At 34.0% G+C, this 24,218-nt stretch overlaps 1 pseudogene; it reads right to left on the bottom strand.

The window, feature by feature from the left end:
* Positions 1 to 415: 415 nt before the first annotated feature.
* Positions 416 to 2,512, bottom strand: LOC143568666 (disease resistance protein RPV1 pseudogene; annotated as a pseudogene).
* Between the last annotated feature and the right edge of the window lie 21,706 nt (positions 2,513 to 24,218).

The raw sequence follows: 24,218 nt of genomic DNA, 5'->3' as shown, positions 1-24,218 counted from the left end.
GGTTTAATATCAGTGCAATGATATTATAATGCATGATGCAAAACAACCAATCAACCATTATTTTACCTTTCTTTCTCCCCCTTCCCATAGTTGAGAGATATTGCTCCCAACCATTTCAAGGTTAACCAGCATATTTGCTCGAAATGTTTTAGGTAAACACCAAAAAGGGTAATAAGACCAATGTAGAGATCGTAAACTATCTGGTAAGTATGGGCTAACATCATCAATTTTCCAATTTTTATTTCCATCACCCACGTAAAGGGATCTAAGTTTCCTCATTTTTCTAAGACCATTCATAATAATATTTGGATGGAGATTGTTATCATCCAGTTTTATACTTATTGTGGCTTCAGTACCCTGTAAATAAAAAGCCAACATGAAAATTTTATCATAGCAAATAACATGTGTAATAAACTTAATTCAACTGTACCAAATCATTAAGAAATACATCTTCAATTTCCTCTTTAATCCATAACCGATTATGTCTGCCAGGATCCTCAGGATGCATACGACGAACAATTTCCCTGCCCATTCCTTCTATAAGGTCATGCATCTGCAACCTGTCATCATCAGATATGGTTATCAAAGATCTCTGCTCCAAAACTCTTATGCCTATTGTAGCATGAAATCCTTCAATTTCTAGCATTCTTATTGCTTTGTTCTTCTTTTCACCTTTCAGTCTGCTTACTACATCTAAAAACATTTCTTTCACCTCATCATTTAGATAATCAAAGCTCAGTTGCAATTTTTTAAAAGTTTGAGACATCGGAAAGGTTTTGAGTCTTGCTAATGCATCTACCCATTCATCCATAGTTCTACCATAAAGATGTGAACCCAAATCTTTAATAGTTAAGGGAAGACCAGCAGCGTAAGATACAACTTCTCTTGTTAGCAGTTCATACCCTTCAAATGGAATCTCTCTCCCAAATGCATACCTACTGACGAGGCACATTGCTTCCTGATTTGATAACAGATTGACTTCATGAATGACGTTCACTCTGTGTGCTACCAGCAACTGCTTATCTCTTGTTGTGATGATGATTCTACTTCCTGGCTTAAACCAAGTATGATCACCAGCTAACGAGTCAAGCTGGTGTATATCATCTACATCATCTAGAACAACAAGAGCCTTTCGACTATGCATCATCTTTCTGATCAGACTTTTCCCCTCGTAAACACTTGTTAACTCATCTTTAAGGATCTGTTTTTGCAATCCCAGCAAGCCAGATCTATTTGAGACTTCTCTGACATTCTCAACAAAGTATTTAGCTTCAAACCAAACGGATATTAGATCAAAAACAGCTCTCGCCAAAGTGGTCTTCCCACCACCACCCATCCCAATAATCCCTATCATGCGAACGTCTTTGGAATGAGTTCCTAAAGATAAAACTACATCCTTTACCCGGATCTCCATGCCTACTAAGTCCTGACCAACACTCCTATTGATAAAATGTGGTTGTAGAAAAATGCCTTTAACAATTTCGTGGATGAATTGAGCTTCTTCACGCCTGTGTGTTTAAAATATTCATTTTAATTACTCAAAAACCCACATGAAATTAGTTATTTGTAACATACAATCATATATACTCATTTTTCATGTTCAATCATCCAACGTGACTCATATTTGAGAAACATTAGAGGACATCCATATAATACAGAAACATAGTGTGTATATATATATATAGGGAAAATACCATAAAAACCAACATACTTTCTGTTTTTTCGCACAAAAGTCCCTCAAAAATTTTGCTAGATGGATCAGAAAATTAGGCGGAGTTGTTCAATTCTTTGTAATTATATACGTGTATAATGTTAACTATAGCGTTGGAAGAAGTTATATCACACACTTGAGGAAAAATCAAAATACATAAGGAAAAAAATCAATTTCATTTGTTTTTAAAAGTTACGTCACTTCTTTGTTCAAATTTAACATGTGTAGGGACTTTAACGTGCAAAAAATTGTTGAGAGACTTTTGTGAGAAAAAAGCAGAAAGTATGTTGGTTTTTAATGGCATTTGCCCATATATATAATATGAAGGGATTACCCATTAACAGTGGTCTTCCACTCCCACCCAGCAAGACCGGCTGCTTTTCTCAGAGCATCTCTCCATCTTCCGGCAGCCTCTTCGTTTTCATGTTTGACAAAGGCTTCTCCAAACGCCCCACTTTGGTTGCGGACTTCTACGGGTTCCACGTCATAGAAGACTGGGAAAACAGTCTGATCGGTAGTCTTCTGGCACTCCATAATTTCCGCGATCTCGTTTAAGCACCACGATGAAGATGCATGGTTCTTGGATAAAACAATGATGTGAAATCTCGACTCTTCAATGGCTCTTTCATAACTGCTGTTTCTCCGTTTCTGGATTCGACTATAACCCTTGTAAGTAGAGATGTTGCTCTTCTCGAGAGCATCATAGAGATTTTCAACAAAGTTCGTGTCTTCTCCCCAGAAACTCAAAAGTACATCATACTTGAAGCTCTTTTGAATGGATGAAGTTGAAGTAGATGCCATTGAATGTATAATTCAAGGATCAAATTAGAACAAATCTTTATGAGATTTTAATGAAATTGTTGCAATCAAACAGTAAGACGTGGTTGTCTTTTCTGACTGCAAGCAAACCGTAAAAACTTATTTGGTAAAAAAGGATAAGATTCCTGATTTATTTTTGGATCGGAAGAGACGATGCTTGGATCCCCGTGGCCGCCGGCTAAGATGTCGTGCTTTCTAATTTATTTGGTGGGGTTGAGTTTGAAGAGATTAAATAAGAAGAAAAATTTTTAAAATGGCTCCGGCATCTTAAATTAAAGAATACTTAATTTAACAAAAATTCGTTGGCTCAGACAAGTTTTGAACCAAATTCGTTGACACTAAAGAGTTTGTGTATGCAATGTTTAGACGACACGTGACGACTCCGACCAACTTCGAACTCTATTCCGTCTCCTTCGACCAATTTCAACTTAATTCCGTCGGCACCAATTGATGCCTAGATTCTATTTTTTTAGGATAATATAAATTTATTTAAGTTAACTCATAATTTGTTTTCCTTTAATATATAGCTTTTAATGTATAAATCTTTACAAAATATCAAATATACCGTCGAGACGTCCTTATTTTTATCTACGTGTCGACGTAAATGTTATTCAAAACTGAGCCCGGTTAAAATTTTAACGAAAACATTCAATAAAAATTTGACCCGACTTGGTTTTTATGTAAAACTTATGTCAACACATAGATAAAAGTAAACATGTCTCAATGGTATATTTGGTATATTCTAAAAGTTTATATTTTAAAAATTATTAAACAAATGACAGAATTCACATGATGCAATTCGCCTCATTTTGTAGCCCCTTCATTACACATAACCTAATAGTATGAGTTTAATTGAATTAGAGAATACATAAAATAACTATTGAAACGGAAGAGTTGCCTTTAACGTTATGTTTGGGAATTTCAATGGAAAAAAGTGTTACATAAAACAGTTTAGTGTTTTTATTTTTATTTTTTGGACGACCATCTGAAATACTAACACTTTATGTTTTTTTAGTATTAAAACATGCTAAACTTATATCTTTATTTGTATACAGCTAAACAGATCAACTGAAAAAAAAATTAAAATCTCTTTTTTATATATCTAATAAAACCATATACTTAATCTATGAATAATATATGAAGCGTAATAAACTAACAACTAATAATTATGAACAATCTTCATTCTCAAAAAGATGTACTATTCAGCCATCGTACAGTTTATAAAACATATGATACCATCTATATGTACGTGCTTTTAAGTTTTTTATTTCACACTACATCTTATATAAATTTATAAAATTAGCCCATTGTGAATTCTGGTTATTAAAAATATTATTCAATTGACCCATCAACTTTAGTAATAAAACTTTTACTATAACAAATTGAGCTGATATTAATCAATTTCCAACTTACACACTGCATCATGCGATAGCCTTCGAAAATTTAATAAATTTTAACCAGCTCCGCCGCAACTAACGACTAACATTACTTGGTATAACAAAACACAAATAATAAAGAACAACAATTTGTCCCTTCAATAATTTGTCCTTTTAAAATGTCCTTTTATATATCTAATAAACCATATATTTAATCCATGACGCGTAATAAACAATAACAAAGTTTCAATAATTGACATTTAGGGGGTGTTTGTTTTTTCTTCAAACATCTTCAAGGGAGCTAGTGTCTGCACGCGCGCAGACATTACCCTTGAAGACTGTTTGTTTTTTTTCTTAAAACAGATCTTAAGTTATCTTCTTTCTTCTTAAAAGAAAAGCAAAGAAATCTTGCTTAAAACATCTTCGCAAAAAAATCATACTCTTATCCCTTTGAAGCCACCCTCTCATCCACTCCTCCCACCACCGTCCGCCACCACCACCCACCGTACGCCACCACCACCATCCCCCACTGCCACCGTCCACCACCATCCACCGCCACTACCCACCGCCCGCCGCCACTACCAGCATCCACCACCACTACCCGTCGTCCGCCACCACCACCACCACCACCATCCATCACAGCCACCACCAATCACCACCGTCCACCACCCACCACAACCGTTCATCACCACCACCACCCACTGTCCACCACCACCATCCATCGCCACTACCCACCGTCCGCCGCCACAATTTTATTATTATATTTTCTATGTAACTTGAATAAATGACTTCTATCTTGTGAGATAAGTTTGACAGTTATGCAGACAGTATCAGCTTATAAAAACAAACAGTCTTATATTTTCAGCTTGCAGATCTTCAGACCACATCTTCAGTTGCAGACATGAAAACAGATGAAATCAGCTTGCAGACAGTTTATGTCTGCAAAAACAAACAGCACGTAATAAACGTAATAAACAATAACAATAAGGACGTCTCACGCGTTTGACCCAAACAATAACAATAAGGACGTCTCACGCGTAATAAACGTAATAAACAATAACAATAATAAACGTTATTTATCAGATTGCTTGATTCGTGATTTGAGGTTTCTCACGCGTTTGACCCAAATTCGCGAGTATGGGTATCACCAAAACCAGATAGTCCTTAAATGGGTTATAACATCTCATTTATTTGTGAAACACTATCATAATCAAACAATAATTTTTGCGTGTCAAGAATCTCACCAAATTAACCCGGATAGCCCTTAAACGGGTTATAACGTCTCATTTATTTGTGAAATAACCTCTTAATCATCAGAAAATAATTTTCGCGGGTCATGGGTCTCACCAAACCCGGATAACCCTTACACGGGTTATAGACTCTCATTATTTGTGAAACTCTTTCATCATTAAACCCTAATATGATTTATATCCTCTACATGTTCTCAGTCGCCGATCTATCATCTCTATCAACGATTTACTTCCGATTACCACCCACCATCGTCAACCTCCCTCTCATGCATCAACCACCATCGTCGCCTACATCAACCGCCCATTTTTCATAAAACAAATATTCGTTTTCATGTTTGTTCATTTAAAAAGTCAACATGTTCGTGTTCATTTACACATCTTGATTGAAAGAGCCCAAATGTTAAAAAGTAAAATAGACGTAACAAACTTATATATACGTATTAAATCAAATCATAACAAGGTCAAAAAAATAAAATAAATCATTAAAAATATAAAACAGCAAAACAACTAAAAAATAAAATCCTAAAAAAAACCGTATCAAACTAGTAAAAACTAAAGTCATAAGAGATGGCTGGATATTGCTTTTATAATCTTATGATAATTTCTAATGAAATAAATATGTATATTTAATATAAATAAATAAATAAATAAATAGAAAAAGAAATGTATGTTGTGTTACTTGCGTATATAATCGGATAAATGGGCCTATGTTAGTGGGTAATCGTGTTGGGAAATCAAGCACATTCAAATCCCATAGTCGTCCCAAACCCATGAAATATTTCAAAAGTCATCCAAAACCCGTCTCACACCCTAATAAATTGGGTAATACCCGTCACGAATTTTCAGGTCTCGAGTTCTCACCAAATTCAGGTTTCATTGACATACCTAATTACGTGTGATGATTGTTGAGGGTATACCTAACCCACCTTGGAAGTTATTGGTTACGCTTGATGATCATTCACCAATTTCGTACTTTTAATATATTTTATTCGTACTTATGATTTAACTTACAAATTTTGTCTTAGTTAATTGCTTTTTTGCTTGACTTTAGGTGTTTAAAGGTGTTAAAGTGAAAGCATTATATTCATGAAGAAAGGCATTAAAAGTTAAAACTGACCACTCGGTAGTGGGCAGGGGCACTAATTAAATTACCAAGTTGCCAATTAAGATAAACTAAATTTATGATGATTTAAAAGAAACAAAAATATAAAAGAAACATATAGATAAGAGAGTATCTTTTAATTAAAAGGTGACGACATTGATGATTGTAGTAGTATTTTATTGACTTTCTGGGTCACTATAAAATTAATAATTTATATTCAATCAATTAGCATATATTTAGTTAGGAGGCATTTACATATATTTTCTGTTAAGTTTCCTTATTACATATTTATCCGACTTTTAAAAATTAATTACATATTTTTTCTCCCTAAACCATATATATTACACTAGTTTGAGGCCCATGTATTACACAGGTAATTGATGAAAGTTTTATATTTTAACCATTAAGTGAAATATAGTTATCAAAATGATCATATTTTTTATACAGTTACAATTTATATTTAAATTACATAAACTACATAACTAAAATTACACAAATATGTTATAAATAAGTAAAACCTTCCTTGTACACTAAATTTGTAATTGTATTGGTCGGTATACATTATTTTATCACAAATCATTTTTTAGTCCATGCATGCTTGTAACTTCTGATAAGGTAACATGTATGTATGCTTATAACTCTTGATATAGTCACGTTAGTTGTCTGTGTGACAAATAAAATTCTTCAAGTACATACCAACCCTAGCTAAATGATAATACACATGAAACTAACAAAAAAAATTATACACACACATAAAATATTATACATTTTAATCAATTAATATACTGTCATTTGAAATCATCTACTCATGTTTATCCCAAAAACATGATTATTCAAAAAACCAGATTACTTGAACTTTGATGATTTAGTCATCCTTATAATCTTTAAAATTTGAAACTAATTGATCATAATAAATTTGGTGTCATTAATATTCTGTGTATGACAAATTTTTACTTGATTTTATATTTTACGATTAACAATCGTATACAGCTAAACAGATCAACTGACAAATACTAACACTTTATGTTTTTTTAGTATTAAAACATGCTAACTTATATCTTTATTTGTATACAGCTAAACAGATCAACTGAAAAAAAAATTAAAATCTCTTTTTTATATATCTAATAAAACCATATACTTAATCTATGAATAATATATGAAGCGTAATAAATTAACAACTAATAATTATGAACAATCTTCATTCTCAAAAAGATGTACTATTCAGCCATCGTACAGTTTATAAAACATATGATACCATCTATATGTACGTGCTTTTAAGTTTTTAATTTCACACTACATCTTATATAAATTTATAAAATTAGCCCATTGTGAATTTTGGTTACTAAAAAAATTATTCAATTGACCCATCAACTTTAGTAATAAAACTTTTACTATAACAAATTGAGCTGATATTAATCAATTTCCAACTTACACACTGCATCATGCGATAGCCTTCGAAAATTTAATAAATTTTACCCAGCTCCGCCGCAACTAACGACTAACATTACTTGGTATAACAAAATACAAATAATAAAGAACAACAATTTGTCCCTTCAATAATTTGTCCTTTTAAAATGTCCTTTTATATATCTAATAAACCATATATTTAATCCATGACGCGTAATAAACAATAACAAAGTTTCAATAATTGACATTTAGTTTATATAAAAAACGTAGCTGGAGAGAAGATGCCTAATTTGACTTTTCAACCAAAAAAAGGTAACGTTTTTAAATTTGACAAGGGACCCGTGTAGGTTGGAAAAATTAATATTAAAATTATTACAATTTTGTGTAAAATTTATTTTAACAATTTTCATGTAATTTATTAACCCTTCGATAAATTTTTATGTAATTTTATAAATACAAATATTTATTATATTAGCTTTTAGCCCCCGTATAAATTATTTTTTTTACATTTGTCGTTTCTAATACTATGAATATATATATTTTTTGTATTATTATTTAATTTAGTATAAGTAAGTTTGTAATATTATACTTGAATGTATTTTGATCCATTTATGTTTGGTTATGGTTGTTTAACCTCATTTTTGGATGGAACATTAAACAAATCATATACTTAATGTTTTTATATTTGTTCGTTTATGTTCATTTAATTGCGTTTATTTATATTCGTTAATGTTTGTTTGTGTTCATTTACGTTTGTTCATATATATTTATTTAGCTTTGTTCAATTATGTTCATTTACATTCATTTATGTTCATGAAGTGTTCATTTAAAACTAAATTGGGCATGTTTTAATAAATGTAAATAACATAATGTTAGTAATATGCCAACATTGACAATCGTTCTAGGTATGGAATCAAGATTGACGTGGTGGTGGTATGAGTTATTGTAGGCCCCAATTTTGTTATTTTGTCTTTTGTATTTGTTTATTCAATTTGATGTATCAAGTTAGATTGTCGGTTTGTTTATTGTATTTTTGAGCCCGAGGCTATGTAATGTTGAGCCCATTGAGCCATGAATAATAGAAATAAGCATAGCATTGCTTCACCTATAAAAGGTGAAGCATGCACATACTAACACAACTTTTTGAAAAACTCCAACCTTATCCTTTCACCAACTCTCTCCCTTATCTCTTTCTTTTCTGTTTCGGGTAATAATCTACACCAACAAGATCCAAGATCTCGGTTGCTTACTAGTGACATCCGCTCACTAGTAAGTGAGATTGATTCAAGAAATTTGTTGTTTGATCCGTTCTTAGGACCTTCCCGAAATCTAACAAAGAGACATTCCTGAAATCAACAAGAAAGATCTCAAAAAGATGGACATCAAGTACTAGATGGCCTTGGCTTTTCATCGTGCATCAAACTTCATAAGAAAATATGGGAAAAACAACTTCAGAGACTCTGACGGAAAAGGGACTGGGTTTGATAAAGATAAGATTTGATGCTATAACTGCAATGATACTGGGCACTATGCAAGAGAGTGCACAAACTCAACCAAGCCTTCCAATGATATCAAGATCACAAAATTTTCTGAAAATGAGGGAATGAAAAGGAGTGACAAGAGGCTAGTAGATCAGAACAAATCTTTCAGTCAACGATTTCCTTGAATTAGTCAAAGCAACTCAACAAAAGGAAACTATTGGCTCAAGCTCAAACTCAAGGGCATTCATCACCCTAGTCTGCTGCAACAACAAAGCCAGATTGGGAGAGCGATCAATTCTGTGAGCTGATAAACCCGCTAACCTTTACTGGGATGACCTTTGTGAATGAACAACAAGCTTCTTCAAGTTCTGCTTCAGAGGGAAACCAAGCATCCTATAACATTCCCGAGGTACACAAACTATGTTCTCAAGCTTGTATAGATCAAGTAGAGAGTTATAGAGCTCACAATGCGCATTAATTGATGAAAACTTAGGCATTGAAAGTCAGAACGATGAATATAAAAAAGCCGAAAACATATTCGCCACTAGAATTAATACTCATAGCAATGACATGGCAAACTTACATAAAAAAGTTTTTCGGTCTAATAATGTAACATCCCAAAATTTCCAAGAATAATATTTAATATATATTATTTATTTATGGCGTAATAGTTTACTCAGATTAATAGAGAAATAATAAAAGAATAAAAATGAAAGGATAAGTAGGCTATTAAATGGAGTTAATTATGGAACAAAAAGGAAAGATGGGCCTTAGGTCATGGGATTAAGGGAGCATAAATACCCCTTAAAAACCCTAATCCTTTCCATTTCTATCAATCTCTACACCATAGCCTCCCTACATACCCAAAACACACACAAACACTCTTGAGGTCGTGAGTAAAAGAGGAGATTCAAAACCAAAAACCACGATAAATATTGATAGATTTTGGATATTTAAGCAAGATACAAGATTGTAGTTCATCACCAAGCTAAACCATAACCTAAAAACGAGTAAAAGTACGTTCTTGATCTTTAAAGGTTATGTTTTTATAAACGGTTTGCCATGAAACTCAAACCTAGAGTAGATCGGGTCTAGATAAGTCATAAAGTTGCAAACTTGATGATTAAAATAGACTTAACGAATTTATGGTTATGAACGGTTCATAAAAGAAACCCTAGGTCTAGCCTTAAACGTTTTGGATCATAAAGGTCCAAGCTTTATGGACACTCAGGTCAAGTTTTAGCCGAAAAGATTAAGGAAATGTTTAGGGGTTAATACCGAACCATAATGAGGTGCTAAAGTCATGTAATATAATAAAAACGATGATAAACGGACCCTAACAGTCAGCCCCTTCGATTACAACAAACAGCTCACTCGCTTACAACTATATGATCGATTACTTTGAGGTAGTCGATTACAAGCTCATAATCGATTACATGTTCGATTACATATGGCCTATTCGGTCTCATATGGCCTATTCGATTACATGCCTTTATCCGAATACAGTAGATGAACTCGCATACAATGTAATAACCGATTACAATGATCATAATCGATTACAGGGTTTGTATTTGCTTACAATATGACACTCGATTATTTGGAGTATTCGATTACAATACCTAAATTTGCTTAATTACAATGATGTGGTCGAATACAAGGGTTGTTTGATTACATTATACAGCCATTTGATTACAAGCTAAGCCTAATTACATTACCTAGACTCGATTACGCATATACATTTCGAATACAAGTTAAATTCGATTACAAGCTAAAATCTGAATATATGTATGCTCGACTACAAGTAAAACTCGATTACATTGTAAGAGTTCGGTTACAATACCCATGTTCGAATACATGGACGTAACCCGCATACAATGGTGACTCGATTACAAAGGGATAACTTGAATACCTTAAGCCATTCGATTACAATAAGTCACTTGTATACATTCCCTTGTGTATAACTGACTAATCAAATACATACTAAACTCGAATACATGTAGACTCGATTACAACTTATAGACTTGAATACAATGAGTATTCGGTTACATTGTGTGCATTCACATACAATACTCCCAATCGAATACAATGTATAAATTAGATTACAATCATGGATTCAATTGCAATGTGATCATTAGGATACAAATGCATCTAAAGAAAATGTATTCTAATACCATTCAAATGCCTTAGTGTTGAGGGTTTAAATATTAAATAATCTAGTAAATTAATCTAAAACAAAACCATTAGATGAGACCAGACCTAGCCATATATTGATACGTATAATTAATGTATAATTAATGTACAGTCAGCCGAGCGTTAATATTAATAACATAAAGAGAACAATCATTAGTAATCAATAATGAGTACTGAGAATCCATAATCCTAACAAGATCTGAAACACATGCTAAGAATAACTGATCCGGAACATATGCTAGGATAATATATCCACAATATCAAATTTCCGAGCCCTAACAAGTATAACCTTTTTGCAAAAGTATACATAGTCTCTTATAGAAAATAGGTAGTCATTTCCGTTTCTAAACCTTTACTCTTCAGAAATGCAATAGTTCAATCGTGGAACTTACTGGTGTCCATTTGAAAAATTGACCGAAAACAAGTATTCTTATTGTCATTATTAACTCTAGTTAAGCCATAAAAACCTCCATTTTGATTAAGATTGAAGATCTGATAAGTAATATTGTAAATGAAAGATACAAAATTCGTTTGATTTATAAGGGGAAATAATGTCTACCGTTTTCAGTGATACCAAAAGTCCAACAGAAGGCTTTGTGACCCACTAGACATGCTTTGTTGCGTCGATTACGGTTTTGAACTGGGACAGAAAGTTTGGGACTTTGGAGGGAAATTGACTTGGGGGTGGGTAGAATTTTTGGTATTTAAAATAGAGGTTTGCTATAGATACATAAGGCTTTTTTGCAGTGTTTTAAAAACCGTTCAAACCGGCCGGTTGAACCGGTTAAACCAGATTTCGCACAGCAGGCCGGTATTTTAACTCAGGTATTTTTGGCCGGTTTGCTAGAACATCGTACCGGCGGTTTTTGTCTAAAATACCGGTTTTAAGTCCGAGAAATTATTGATATTTGCAGCCCATATTTTTTCAAAATTACTTTTAACCCAACAATTAACATTCAAACGTGTAAATTTAGGACTATTTTTTAAAAATTGAGTATTTTTGCATTATTTTTTTTAATATGGATTAACTTTTGGATTATTTTTTGTAATTGAATCATTTAATTTTGAGTTATTTTTGGATTGAAGTTACGTTATTAAAAAATTATAAGGTAAACTATTCAACCGGTTGAACCTCCCGGTATAACCCGGTTCAACCGGTTGTACCATTTTTTAACCCAATCCGGTACAAGTAAAATACCGGTTTTCAAAACATTGCTTTTTTGAAACACCCAACCCATCCATCAGGGATAGGTCTATCCGCCAAGGATAGAAGTCGGGCTTTTTTTTTCTTGTTTTTTTTATTTTAGTTCTTTCTGTTTTTCTTTTTATATTGTCTTTTCTTTTATTTTCATTTTATATATATTTTTGCTTATGTATTAGAAAGCTTATTAAATCGATATTTAAATGAGATTATTTGATCTAGAGCAATGAAACTAAATAAATACGTGAAATTTGATGACCATAGATAAGTACCAAATAAACTTTGAAAAATATAATGAACTTGATTAAATTAACCATTGAAAGTAACAACGAAAAAAATGAAATAAATAGACTGAGGAATTTTTGAAATTGTATAACTATCTTACACATTCGGTGTATTGAAATACTTGAGGTGATAACGAAATTCACGAATAACTATACACATAAATAGGTTACAAATCACATGATTAAAGAATATAATGATAGATGAGGCTTTGAATCAAGATTATAAAATCAGATAAGATAAGGAAAGAGCACTATGAGCGTGAGGTGAGTTTTGGAGAATTTGGGTAGTCATGTATTAATATATCGAAATAAAATTGTGTACATGTGACTCATATTAGATAACTATGTACAACACATGTTCACAGTCTCAATTTCCAAAACAAAACGTTTGTAGGAAATCGGTCATAGGTAATTTATGCTATAAATACGGTACTATTAGATAACTACGCACATCACCATGCACATAGTCCCGGTAAATAACCGGTCATAGACAACTTGAATTGCGATAATAAATTGTGTAACAATAAATAGTGCAATGACCGACATTATACATATAGATGGGAAATTGAATTCAAACATAAATAACAATAAAGTTTCATTCATAACAAAATTTGACATTTAGTGAAATCATTACAATAGATTTAAATGGAAGGAACTAGAAATAAAATAAGCATCTCTTGTGTAGCATGTATTCTTGAAAGGTGAGGCTTAAACTTGGGAACCGTTGATGTAACACACTTGTCTTTGAGTACCTTGATTAGCTTGGTTACTTGAGGTTGGTTGGTTGATTGGGATTTGGTTGGCTTGAATTGGTTGAATGGGTTGGGCTTGAATTGCTTGGATGGATTGAGCTTGGATTGGTTGAAGTTGATTTACTTGGGCTTGGTAAGCTTGATATTGAGTGGTTTGGGTTGGGTAGGATTGAATTTGGTTCATGTGTGCAAGTCTTGAGCATGCATTGCGATAATGGCTAGGGTCTCCACAATTGTAAAAAGCTCTAATAGTTGAGGGTGCTTGAGTAAACAGTTGAGCATAAGGTAAAGTTTGGGGTTGGGTAAGAGGTGAGGTAAATAGTTGCATCATGAGTTGGTTGCGTTCACGGCATGTGGTAAAGAGATGACCAAATCGATCGCAATGGGTGCATTGACGACACTTGAGGTTAGGCGAATGGTGAAATTTACACGTATCACATAATGGGTGGGGTCCTGTGTAGGGCTTCTTGGTGGGTTGGGCTTGTTGGGCATGCAATTGGGCTAAGACATAGTTTTGGTAATTGGACTTTCTTTTATTGTTGCGGTAGTGAGGAGAGTTGTTGTTGTTGTGCTTGAAGGATTCGGTCTTAAGGGATTCGGTCTTGGATTCTTTCGTGGGCTCGGGTGCAGACTTATCATTAGGCTTCTTGGAATTCTTCCGTGTCAAGGTCCTGGCCTTAATGTGGTTTTCGGTGAGGGTATCGGCTAGAGTGATGGCATCATAAAGGACTTTTGGGTCACAGCTCATAACGGAATCTTGGATTTGCATGGGCAAACCCGAGATGTATTTATCAATGGCCCGCTCCAAAGGGATGACCATATGTGGGATGAGAAAGCTCAATTCATGGAATCAATTATTGTAAGCGGTGTTGTCACCACCTTCTTGCTTCAAGTTCCAAAACTCTTCTTCCAACTTCCGGAGTTCATATTTTGGGCAAAACCTTTCAAGCATGAGTTTCTTGAGATCGTACCACGGAAAAGCCATGGAAACCTCAGCCCCAAGAGCTTACTTTTTACCGTTCCACCAAGTGAGGGCACTCGATTTGAAGGCGCTTGAGGCGTAGGTGGTTTTCTTGTCTTCCGGACAAACACGATGGCGAAACACACTTTCCATATGTTCGAACCATTGGAGGAGGGTGGTAGCACCCTCAGTTCCAACGTAATCGGTTGGGTTTTCACTTTGAATTGTTTGAAGGAGCAAGCAATTGGATTCTGATTCACAGGGGTGGCAGCGGCATTCACGGTTTGGAGCTGAGAGATGATTGTTGGGAGGGCTTCCACGATTCCCTTAGCAATGCGGGATGAAATGCAACGGCCCGAGTTTCCAGTGCGACGGTTACGGTTGATGAGGCGGAAAGAAGGCATGCTACAACGACGAGGCTTGAAAATTTATTAAGTTTTGGGATAATTGTATAACTATGCGAAATTTCTAGTATGTGAAATTTCATGAGGGTACAAAAAAAATTAATAAGTTAAAGTTGGAGTGTTGATGAAAATAATTAATTAAAATAATAAAACTTAAATCGAGGGTTGAGACGTACATGAACCACCATGAGATTGTCCCAACAAATGAGAAAATAATCATTAATAACAAAATCAAAAATTTAAACAAAAATCTCATCGTTGAAATATCTATGTATCACCATGGCTTAATTTTCCAACAACATATTTAAAATTAAATAAAATCGAGATGAGTTCGTTGATGTAAATGGTTGGGGTATCCATGTATCACCATGGCTTTTCCCACCCATTCTTTCAACTAAAACAACATAAGGAAGAATCGAGTTTAGCCACGTATCATCGTGAATTAGGTTAGGATTTAAGTGTGTGGTCCTCACATGACCACGTTTGATACAATGAGGGTAGTAGATTTGGGTGCGTTTGGTGTGATATGATTTGGCTTAATGAGTTCCACACCCTCACCGAACACTCCAGGAAGGCAACCGGGTCTTACAGTTGATTGAGATTTATGCGCATTGCACTTCCTTAGGCTCGCAAGCCTTGGTGTCAAGAGTTCGGTGAACAAGTGTGTTCCTCTTACAGTTTACTACATATCCGTCACCCGAATCATCCTCAAGGAGAAGGGAGTTAAAAGGTGAGATTTCTTAAGGAATTTCTCGATTAAAAATCTTCCTAGAGTTTTAAAAATAATTTTGATATTGAGGCATAGCCTCGGAATAAGTGTGTGCTTTTGTGTATAAGAATAATATTAAATCATTAAATAGTATTTAAGCTACCGCAATCAATAATATAACTCATGGTGCAAACACGTAAAGACATATCACGTATAAGGACCCTAAGCATGCTACTAGGTCGTTAAATCTAACCACCTCTTGATGGAGGCCCAAGTATTGAAGAGCGTGGCATGTTATATTTTGAGGCCCATGATCGTGCTTCCAAAGGTGGCCCACATAAACGGGCATAACTTGGTCTACGAAGCTCCGTTTCAAGCCCATAACCAGTCAAATCAAAGCTTGAGAAGAGGAGCCCGTTGTGCCAAACAGCATAAGTCGGTTTTCCCCCTGATCAAAGCCTAAAAACGCCTCCTAAATATAGTTATGGGCCTTTTATGGTGTCCAGTGGTCGGTCTTTGGTATCCTCGAGACGATGTATATGACCTGAGAGCGTATTCTGATTCTGACTATGGAAGCTGCAAGCTAAACACCAAATCTACCACCGCCGGCTGTCAATTATTTGGTAGCAGGTTGGTGACATTGCAGTGTAAGAAGCATACGGCTGTGTCGCTATCTACATGTGAAGCTAAGTACGTGGCTGCTTCTAGTTGCTGCTCTCAAGTATTATGGATACAACAACAGATGCACGACTACGGGTTGAAATTTCTTACTACTCTTATTTTTGTATATAACTCTGCTGCTATCTCCATAACTAAAAACCCGTTAAATCATTCCAAAACTAAACATGTTTAGATAAGGTATCATTTCATCCGTGACTGATACGAGAAGAAGTTGATTACCATAAACAAATTTACACCGACGATCAAAAAGCTGATCATTTTTACTAAAGCTTTAGATAAAAACAGATTTTGGTATTAGTTGGGGCTTAACGGTATTAAGAACATGGGAGGTGGGAAAGTGGATGATCCCGAGGTTATGGATTCTGACCTTTGAGTAACCGTTCACCAGGTCAAATTACTTTGTAAATATTTTTCTTTAAATTTTTTTTGATTTTAGGGGGGGGGGGGGAGAAATGGTTTGGGAAAATACAAAAACATTTGAAAAAAGTATAAAATCCAAAAACATTGAAAAATGTGTAAAATTCAAAAACATTAGAAAATGCTCCTCAAAATGAGTTTTGAAGCATAAAAGGAAAATGATAGTACATTGATCATCTTGTTCCAAATCCGGTAAATTGAAGTATAAAAGTGTATTGCTTAATGTTCGGTGTATGGGTAGGCTTTTGAACAAACAAGTAAGAGAATAAGTGATATAAACATAAATTGTCATGTTGAAAGATAAGTTAGATTTCTAGCAAAAGTCTTGGTAATGAAGGTAGATATGTAATAGCCTGTTATACTCAAGCCTTATGTTTCAGTAGATCACAAAAATCAATTGATAAAAGTGTTTCAAGCATCTAGTACACAGTCCACATTACAATGGTGTATGTTTTATGGCCTTAAATCCTGTATTGATGGGATGCACTAAGTTTCCGGAGCCATTGAGGTCTTTATGCGGTTTATCATCTGGGTATTCATTTCAGTGTATATTTAACAACGTGCTCAAAGTGAAAACCCTAATAAGTCATTAAACTTTGATCACTTTGTACAAATTTCACTACTAACTTGATCAAAACATACTGTTAGTCTTACATTATTCCTCCTTTGTGCGCTTCTTAATACCAATAAGAAATGGACCCCAGGGGATACAATGTCTGCAAGCCGACAGATGAAATCGTGCATACTCATCCTTGGTAAAGGAAACTTAGGGTATTGCTTGATAACGGGGTATGCCTTGTTGTGGAAAACTGTTTCTATGATTGCCAAATTTATAAATTTTAAATGTTTTGATCTGTTGGTTCTAAGGTTTAAGTCAAATTGGGGTGACATAGTAAAAATCAAAATAAGCCTGAATCAAGATTAGAATCTGATCATGTTCTGATATTATGTGCTTAATTGAACCTTAATCGTATCACTAATGTCTCTGAATCTTTTGTTAGAAAAGTTTAAGTGGACAACAATATCCATGACTGACTTAACATCGAACATAATAAAGCTGAAAACCGTGATGGAAGAACGGTAGATCAATATGATTCCTTGCTCAACTCACAAAAATATGTTTCTTTATGATCTTAGTTTTTAATATTTTTGTTTTGATTACAACTTTTCATTCCTAAACCAAAAAACAATTACAAATCTATATTATTTTCGATTTTAGTGAATGGTTAATTGGGTCTGGATATCCGAGAATCTGAATCGAGTGGTTATTTTTGAAAAAGATATTCAAAATTAGGATTTAAAAGTTCAAATGAATTTTTCAAGGTCATTAATTTGGACTTGATTAAGTTTGAAATTGTGAAAATGGTTGTTTAAAATCAAAATTGTTTAAAACTGTGGCCAAATTTGAAGATGATTCATCAAGGTCATTAATTTAAACTTAATTGGGATCGCAAGTGTGAAATTTGTCAAACTTAAATGTTGAATGAACAGTTCAACAAATAAGTATTAAACTTATACGGCGTATAAGTTTAAATGACTTATACGGCGTATAAGTCCAATACTTATACGACATATAAGTGTGAAGTATATATATTGACCTTATGCGCTGAACTATTCATTTTCATATTATACGCTTGTGGTTGGACATATACGGCAATATTAGCGTATAATCAGCTGTCTGTATATCTGTGTGAGTTTCACTATATATCTTCTGAATTATTTCAAAAGTTGATTCTTGTGGTTGATTCGTACACCACTTGAGTCTTTAAAGGTAAAAATGAAGTCTTAATTTGTTGGATCTATGTTTGTTTAATAGCGATGAACAGTACATAACCTTTTGTTGGACTGCATTGAATATATTTTTGAACATTGGACATAGGATTTTTGTTCGTAATCAGTCACTGATGTTATTCCGATTTTTTTTTTGTCCATGTTTGTGTGATTTTCATTGCCTAATTGTTTGAAATTTGTTTTAACCTAGACTTGGTCTATGACCGCATAAGTTTTATGAACATTTATGCGGCATATAAGTTTAACTGACTTACACGGCGTATAAGGTCATCACACTTATCTGTTCATTGATCTTATGCGTTGAAAACTTATCCGCTGTCACACTTACATGTTGAGATCTTATACGTTTCAATGATTTGAACTTACACACTGTCACACTTGTACTTATCCGTTCTTATTACAACTTACACGCTGAACTAGACTTATACGGAAATGCACACTTAGAATGTTTTCAAATAAAAATTTTTTTCTTACATGTTGTTTGTTTGTGTGTGCAGATGGTAAAGATAAAATATTTTGATGCTAATCACAACATTTGTGCATTCTTGAACAGATCTGATGAAAAGATCGAACCTTTCCGTGTTATATTACCTTTCTTTGAAAGATCGAGGATCTTTAAGGTGATTATAACGGGCATGATAATTATAAAGGAGATTGTCGACGAATTCTGGAATAATGCCAAGCTGGAAGATGAGTGTATCAAGTCCGTTGTAAATAAAAAAGAGATTATCAATTTTAAGCAGGTGTTAAGAGACGTATTAGAGTTTGGGGATGAGTCTACTCATCGTACCGGCTCTGGATGAGAGGATGGTTAAAGGGTGTTTGTTGAGGATGGGGTATAAGAATGCTTTGGACAAGGGATTTTTGAAAACTGGTTTGTCAAGTCAATTCAAATTTTTGGTGCACTTGATCATTCAATGTTTGGGAAACCGCAAAGGGGGATATGAAGATATTCTTGATTACCACATGTGCATGATAATATCCTTATGCTCGAACATGAAGTTTAATTTTCTAAGGTTATATTTGAACACATGAAGATGAATCTTCCCAACAAGTGGCTTATGTATCCGAGGTTTTTGCATCTGGTCATTGATCATCAGTTTCCAGAGTTGGTAAAGGTAGGTAAAGAGATGAAATTGGCACATGAATTGGATCAACAATTTTGGAACCTCATGAACGAATATCTTAGGTTTTGAAACATGACCAATACCATAGACCATTTCGTCTTCATGTGGGGTGTTGCAACAAAAGTTGGGTAGGGATGTATAATTATCGTTAAAAGAAGGAAGAATGCAGCATGTTCATATCTCAAACCCGTATTTTGTTTCACACCCATTTGCGCTCCAATAATACCATTCAATTTCTCAGACGCCATTACAAACTTGTCTACAGTTATTTTCCTTTGTGAAAGATCTAGTTCTAGAGTTTCAATTTAAACATTTAATTCAACTATTCGTTTTACGTGAAACTCAACTAGAAAATTAGATTTAAACAGTTTTATATTCAAGTTTACATTGTCGTCATGATTAGTTTTAGTTCTAGTCGTGTATATCTTGTCGTTTTCTTGTATTCGCCAATTTGATATATAATGCCTAAGTTTTCTCTAAGCAAGGCGGTATTTTGAGTTCTATAAATTTCTACCTTATCAACGCATGATTGAGAGAAAAGATTTGTGTGTACCTCGGGAGTGTCAGGAGTGTCTCGGTTGTCTCATGTTGTAGAGTTTGAAGAAGCTTGATCTCCATTCACAAATGCCATCTTGGCAGAGTTCAATGGGTTCAACAGCTCACTAAATTGACCTTCCCAGGCTTGCTCAGGTGCTTCAACTGGCCGTGTGATCAGGGCCCTAGTGCTTGGGTTCCTTTTTCTTGAGCTTACTTGACCAATTCGTGGAGCCCTTTGACCCGAGGAACTATTTTGACCCATTGGTCTCATGTCACTCTTCTTCCCACTTTCACCATCTGACACTTCAGTGATCTTTACGTCATAAGCAAGTTGTGCTGGGTTCGTGCATTCTCTCGCAAAGTGCCCTGTTTCAGTGCAAATATAGCAGCGGAGCTTGTCTTTGTCAAACCCAATGCTCTTGCTGTTAGAGTCTCTGAAGCTGTTTTTGCCATATTTTTTCATGAAGTTGGTGGCCCTGTAAACTGTCATAGACATGTGGTACCTGATATCCATGTTTTCAAGATCTTTATTGTTGATTTCAGGGATATCTCCTTGCTGGAAAGATGGAGGCAACAGGTTTCCTTGCATCAGTTCTTCATGGTTGGCCATAAAGGCATTGAAGAGTGCAATGTGAGAGTCATTAACTTGAGTGGTGGAGTAGCATGAACTGTTTGAAATGTTGCTTGCAGACTTGTTGATTCCTTGAGCCTTAAGAGCTTGTTCAACGGCTTTGTTAACTGCATCTTGAAATGAGTTTGATGTGGATCCTGGCTGGCTTACTAAAGATTTGAAAGCACTGTTTTCCTCAGGCTGAGCACCATACAATTTCATTCCATGAATAGGATGAACAGTTGGGTGTGATTGGCTAGAAAACCCGATTTAATTAGTTTTGAAAACCCGATTCGATTGGTTTTCAAAACCCAATTCGGTTGGATCTTAAAACACGATTCGATTCAAATATTCCAGAAAGTAGAATTTCCACTTTTTTCGTACGGATTCATAAACAAATACACTTTTTACCACTTTTGAACCTTCAAACCACAAGAAACCCGAATAACACTTAAACTAGTTCAACACAGCTTTTAACCGATTTTCAAGTTTACAAACACACTTTCTAAGCCGAAACCCACTTGTAACACTCTGAACACACTTTGTTTTACAAGAAAACACCTCACAAACACTCAAACAAGACTAAAATCCAAGGTTGTGACTCAAGAACCTGAATTAGTAGAGCTGAAAGCTCTGATACCAATTGTAGGTCCAAGATAAGGGATCAAACATAGTATTCTTGTTTCAAACTTAACTACTAGCTAGCGGAAATCACTAGTAGGTAACCAAGACCTTAGAACTTGTGGAGGTTTGGTTATTTCCGGAAAGGGAAAGGAAATAAAGAGAGTAGGGAGAGTTGGTAGATGGATAAGATAGTTTTGCAAAAGGTTGTTTTATACATGGAAGCTTGCACTATTTATAGTGCAAGTTCCATGCACCAATCTTTCATTATTTCGGCCCAATGGCCTATTCATTACAAGGCCCCGGGCCAAACATTACAAAGACAAAACGAAAGCTAAAGTAATACAAGCATTAACAACACGAAATATTACAAAAGACTATATAACTACTGGACCTAAAGGTTTTTATCAAGAAACTATAAGATTATAGATATTCCTAAATCACTCACCTCAGCATTTAATTGAACAACTTATAAGCACTATCAAAACAATCAAATTAACCAACTGCAATACATTATCGAACCTAAATCACTCATATAAGCATTACATCGAACTGTTTATAACTATAATCAAACAATCAAATTAATCAACTTAATAGTCCATGAACATGTCATCCGGATCTCGCTCCACCATGATACAAACATGATCATCAAATTCCCCTTGAATTAAACAAACTGCATAGGAAAATAACCCAAATAATAAATAGTCAGGGTTTCGAATTTGTTGAAATAAAAGGGCAAATTTTCACGAATAACACCGCTATCATATAATAGAATGTTGATTATTGACTAATAACACAACTAACCTGTAAGAGATAGAGTATTAAATTTCTTAATATAGTTCATAAGTTCATATAACATATTAATGATTAGCTTGAGTTGCCCATGTAAGAGTTTGGTTACTGGTTAAGAGCAAAGCAGTAAAATTAAAATGAGATCACACACATTGAAGTAAAGGCAGTGTTCGAAGTGAATATCTATCTATATAAATGCTTATAAAAAAATCCTACGTGTAATTATCTGGTTGTTCCACACCCCTCTTAAGTTATCAGATTGCCTGATTTGTGATTTGAGGTTTCTCACGCGTTTGACCCAAATTCGCGAGTATGGGTATCACCAAAACCAGATAGTCCTTAAATGGGTTATAACATCTCATTTATTTGTGAAACACTATCATAATCAAACAATAATTTTTGCGTGTCACGAATCTCACCAAATTAACCCGGATAGCCCTTAAACGGGTTATAACGTCTCATTTATTTGTGAAATAACCTCTTAATCATCAGAAAATAATTTTCGCGGGTCATGGGTCTCACCAAACCCGGATAACCCTTACACGGGTTATAGACTCTCATTATTTGTGAAACTCTTTCATCATTAAACCCTAATATGATTTATATCCTCTACATGTTCTCAGTCGCCGATCTATCATCTCTATCAACGATTTACTTCCGATTACCACCCACCATCGTCAACCTCCCTCTCATGCATCAACCACCATCGTCGCCTACATCAACCGCCCATTTTTCATAAAACAAATATTTGTTTTCATGTTTGTTCATTTAAAAAGTCAACATGTTCGTGTTCATTTACACATCTTGATTGAAAGAGCCCAAATGTTAAAAAGTAAAATAGACGTAACAAACTTATATATACGTATTAAATCAAATCATAACAAGGTCAAAAAAATAAAATAAATCATTAAAAATATAAAACAGCAAAACAACTAAAAAATAAAATCCTAAAAAAAACCGTATCAAACTAGTAAAAACTAAAGTCATAAGAGATGGCTGGATATTGCTTTTATAATCTTATGATAATTTCTAATGAAATAAATATGTATATTTAATATAAATAAATAAATAAATAAATAAATAAATAGAAAAAGAAATGTATGTTGTGTTACTTGCGTATATAATCGGATAAATGGGCCTATGTTAGTGGATAATCGTGTTGGGAAATCAAGCACATTCAAATCCCATAGTCGTCCCAAACCAATGAAATATTTCAAAAGTCATCCAAAACCCGTCTCACACCCTAATAAATTGGGTAATACCCGTCCCGAATTTTCAGGTCTCGAGTTCTCACCAAATTCAGGTTTCATTGACATACCTAACTACGTGTGATGATTGTTGAGGGTATACCTAACCCACCTTGGAAGTTATTAGTTACGCTTGATGATCATTCACCAATTTCGTGCTTTTAATATATTTTATTCGTACTTATGATTTAACTTACAAATTTTGTCTTAGTTAATTGCTTTTTTTCTTGACTTTAGGTGTTTAAAGGTGTTAAAGTGAAAGCATTATATTCATGAAGAAAGGCATTAAAAGTTAAAACTGACCACTCGGTAGTGGGCAGGGGCACTAATTAAATTACCAAGTTGCCAATTAAGATAAACTAAATTTATGATGATTTAAAAGAAACAAAAATATAAAAGAAACATATAGATAAGAGAGTATCTTTTAATTAAAAGGTGACGACATTGATGATTGTAGTAGTATTTTATTGACTTTCTGGGTCACAATAAAATTAATAATTTATATTCAATCAATTAGCATATATTTAGTTAGGAGGCATTTACATATATTTTCTTGTTAAGTTTCCTTATTACATATTTATCCGACTTTTAAAAATTAATTACATATTTTTCCTCCCTAAACCATATATATTACACTAGTTTGAGGCCCATGTATTACACAGGTAATTGATGAAAGTTTTATATTTTAACCATTAAGTGAAATATAGTTAACAAAATAATCATATTTTTTTATACAGTTACAATTTAT

The sequence above is a fragment of the Bidens hawaiensis genome, unplaced genomic scaffold (assembly GCF_021521415.1).
Source record: "Bidens hawaiensis isolate Kalapana, Puna unplaced genomic scaffold, B.hawaiensis_p1.1 tig00024041_1, whole genome shotgun sequence".
In the NCBI taxonomy this organism is placed as follows: domain Eukaryota; kingdom Viridiplantae; phylum Streptophyta; class Magnoliopsida; order Asterales; family Asteraceae; genus Bidens; species Bidens hawaiensis.
This window is presented reverse-complemented; position numbering and strand designations above follow the sequence as displayed.